This window comes from Chelonoidis abingdonii, chromosome 14 (genome assembly GCF_003597395.2).
Source record: "Chelonoidis abingdonii isolate Lonesome George chromosome 14, CheloAbing_2.0, whole genome shotgun sequence".
NCBI classification, from domain to species: domain Eukaryota; kingdom Metazoa; phylum Chordata; order Testudines; family Testudinidae; genus Chelonoidis; species Chelonoidis abingdonii.
The window spans coordinates 39,148,833-39,153,208 of NC_133782.1; the positions used below are offsets into that span (position 1 = coordinate 39,148,833).

Sequence of the window (4,376 nt, forward strand, 5' to 3'; positions counted from 1 at the left end):
GTTTGTAAGCCTTCTCCACACGCCTCTCTTCACCGTCACTTGTGATTATCTTTGTTTTCATTGCACTGGATCATTGAGTATCTGAAGACGCCATCCCAGTCTTAACATCAAAAATATGGACTCATGACTGAGTGTATTTCTATCTGTCTGGTGCCTCCAGTGATGAATTGGCTTATCCTATAGCATGGAACACAGATCAATGCTGCATTAAAGAAACTGATTGCAGTCAAAGTTACTATCACAATGAATTATAATGACAGTCTATTGTTACTTGACTTTGATTTGCATTCTGAGTATTGCTAAACAGTATTAATCGACTGACAAATTTCTTCTTGGTGCACTTTATATGAAGTCATAAAAATCAGACTAGTTCACTGAATTAAAAATAAGTTGTGAAGGATTACACCAGTGTAAATAAATCAGAATCTATAAATATGTCTACATTCATACACATCTAAATCGTAATCATCTATCTATGGATTTACGCCTCTGCCACGACTGTATCTGAGCACATGTGCACAGTCTATCAATAAGTCCCACAGCTAGAGTCCAGTAGACTTATGAAGTCTCTGGTCTTCTCTCTTTTTGAGGTAAAAATGTGCTACTGGAGTATGAGAGGTTCGCTTTGTGTTGACTATTATCAGTGTTCATTTGTGATTGGTTGTATAGTTTTTTGGGAATTAGGGAGTTTGAGAGAGGTGAATATGTCTGGTTAAATTATTGCCATTATTTCTGCCATCTATTCGACAAGTGTCAATGTCCATAATTCTGTTATGAAGCCTTACTGTAGAGAGACATTTGCTTCCACATTGATGAAGAATTCGGGGAGATAAAAAGTACTTTTTTAGGTGGTCATCTGGAGAGCTGAGCTTCAAGTTCAGAGCAATTATTTTAAGTGTTGATGAGAATTGTTACTGTTTATTTATGAGTGGTATAGGGCACCTAGACCCTTATCTAATTACATCTGATCTATTAAGTTTAAATAAATAAATACTATTCTTATGAGAGTTTTGGTTTTGATAGTAAGTTTTCAGTTTCTGATGTATTGGTTTTCTGTTTTTTTTTTTTGTTTTTTTTTTTTTTAAAGTTTTTTAAATGTTTGTTTTAACTTTGTTGTGTGCTGAATTTTTTTTTTTTTTTGTCTTTCGTTTTCTCTACGTTATGCTTTCATATATTTCTTGTCGAGAGAAGCCTTGGATAAGTCATTAACGATGTTACTGCAGTCTGGATTGCCAAATGTTCGTGTACTATTCTTGGTGCGAATTCTTCGATTTATAGTTACTTATCTTTTGCTGGGAAGGCGGTAGATTCACATACTCACCGTGGGTAGATTGGACAGACGTGGCCATAATATAGTCAGCTGCATAAGGTGCTACAGGTGACTATGTGAATAGGGAAGAATCACATGATTAGCAATCCTAATAGAGGACAGGCACAGAGGCTGGACCTAATGGTAGTGCCACTCAGACACCAGAGAAGAGAGCAGAGGTGCAGCTTTATTCCTGTAACCATAACAAATGGGATTTAGTCATTCACTTGCAAAGAGGTTGATTTGGATTTTGGCCAGTGATTTTCTCATCCACACCAGAGATCCACAAGTCTACAGATACAGAATGATCTGTTATTTATTTTAATTATTATTATAGTAGTGATAATAATAATATCATGTTTGTGCTGTTCATATTGATGTATATTACATGTACATGTAGATAAAAGCAGAATACGTGGCTAGACGGAGAGATAGATAATCATAGAATCAATGGCAATTATTTTGCCTTTTTCGTCCATGAATGTGATTTTCAGCTCATGATTTCTTTGAGAGGATCCATTATCTCAGCATTACTATAAAAGAATTCTGTCATTAGTTCTTAGTCCACTGCTCATTTGCAACACTACAAGACATCGCATTGTCTGTGAGCTTTGAGCTGCGGTTGACTAGAATTGGGAGCTGTCGAGTTAATACAGCGAAGAATCCTGTGGCACCTTATAGACTACCAGATGCATTGGAGCCTGGCTTTCATGTAGTGATACCCACTTTGTCGATATGCCGAAAGCCACGCTCCAATACGTCTTTGTCTATAAGGTGCCACAGACTCTTTGCTGCTTTATGATAGATCCGTTAAGATGGCTACCCTTCTGCATACTTGATAATACACAGTTAACTCATGCAAAAACTTGAGAAAAATTAATAGTTATTAAAAATTAATGGAGATTTAATGCTGTTTTCATTGCTACTGCTAAACAATAGAATCACAATGGAGATTTATTAAATATTTTGGATGTATTTTTCTACATTTTCAATATATTGAGTTACATTACAACAGCAGAACACAAGTGTATAGTGCTCACTTTATGTTACTATTTTTTATTCCAAATATTTGCACTGTAAAAGTGATAAATAAAGAGAATATTTTTTAATTCACCATATAAGTATTGTGCCAATCAGAGCACAGCAACACAACCCATAAATCCCAGAGCCGGCAGAGAGTCAACTTCTACCAAGAATGCATGTTTAGAATTTGTGGAAATGCTGAGAGGAAACATGGAGCACCTTGGACTTGTATGGAGAAAGCGCTACATCAGCGAAGTCCGACGAGGCCTTTGACTCAAACGTTGTGATACACCGTAACCTGACCCCGAAACAAACTGGTCATGAGGAGACCGATGAGCGTGAGAGCCTCTTGTTGTCCATCCTATGGAGGAGGCAACCAGGCTCGGAAGATTCCCGGTGGGCTAATTCGTTATGGAAAAGATGTCAGGTAAATGGACGATTAAGAAGTGATGGTCGAGGATGGGGTGTAATGAGGTTAGGAACTGACCTGGGGTTGCGTAAAACTAAAACAAGCAGTAGGAACTTATACTTTCTTTTCTGAAAATCTCTCAACAGCTTGATGATGCCTTTCTAGAGGCCTTTGAGAACTTAAAGATAGGTAGCCCTGCGGGGGTAAATCTATCCTGCGTCAGTTGTTTTTGCTCTTACCTGAGGCCTGGTCTACACTACGATTTATGGTCAAATTTAGCAGCCTTACCATGATTTAAACCTGGACCTGTCCACACAACGAAGACCTTTTTTGCGACTTAAAGTTCTTCGGTTTAGATTCATAGGCAAAGGAAATGGATTTAAAACTATTTAATGAGGCGAGATCCCCAGCAGATCAATATCAGCCATAACTCCTTTGATGTCAATGAGCAAAAACCACTGCTGTGGTAAATCAGCAGTAGGTCTAGTGGAGTTAATGAGGCCAGATTCCCCAGCTGGTAAAAACTGACATAGCTGCCTGGGCATCTTAGGGCCAGATCCCCAGCTAACAGAAATCAGACTGGCTCCACTGGAATCAAATGGCCAAACCTCCACTTGCCGTAAACTACTCAGAACTCAGTGGAATTGTATCAATTTACATTAGTTTAGGACGTAACTAGGAGCTTTTTGTGTTTGCCTCTGGCTGCTTCTCAGTGACCAACATCAAGCAGCAAGGACAGCCTGAGCTGTGGCTTCCTCTTCTGGGTGCATCCCAAGAGCTGCTGATGAAAAGCAGGAGAAAAAAAAATCTCTGCTCTCTCAGAGGTAATTATGTGGCTGGGGCTCTGTTGCCACTGGGCTCTGAGCTGTTGTACGTCACATGTGTATGCTACAAATATATAGTTTATTGTGTCATTTCCTTCTGACACCCTTTGGGCCTCAGCCCTGCTTTATGTGTATCCAGGGGTCCTTTCAGGGTGCTGCCATAATATGAGATCCAGGGCGTGTTGTGTTCCCCCTCTGGGGGGTTAGGTATGGATAGAGCAGCTTGTAAGTATTGTTTACTCCTGAGGTGAGATCAGAGCTCAGCTCACAGCCCTCCACATATTTATCCCCAGCGTCAGAACAGGGACATCCTGGGTTGTGAACAAGCAGCCCAAACAAGCCAGGATCAGTTTCAGTGATGAGAGGTGATTTCTTCTCCCATCCTATTTAGTCCTTCACCTCTCAGCCAAGCCTGCCGAGATCCGGAGCAGGAAGCACCCATCTGTGGAGTGGGTCCCTGCCTGATAGGAACTGCAGGGAGACTCAGCTACTTGGGAAACGTGGTTAAGCAAGAGTGAAACAGCTGCTGGATAACAGGGCGATTGGGGCGCTATTTACAGAGACAGGCAATGACTGAAGGACCCCAGCTGTGAAGTATCTCATGCATGATGGGCCGGGTAACATTCCACAAAGATCAGCACAGTAAGTTTCTTATTTCAATCACACGTTTAGTATTTATATGCTAGTCAGATTTCATAACAGAACTAGGAGTTACAATTGGAGCTCTTCAAGGCTTTTTATATGATTTAATCAAACATTTAGAGCTGCTCTGAGGGTTGTTGTTCTTTTCATTTTATTTTCCCCCAGCAAT

General features: G+C 40.1%; 1 pseudogene; it reads right to left on the bottom strand.

The window, feature by feature from the left end:
• Window positions 1-4,376, bottom strand: part of LOC142047719 (olfactory receptor 10C1-like) — a 6,393-nt pseudogene that overhangs the window by 711 nt on the left and 1,306 nt on the right.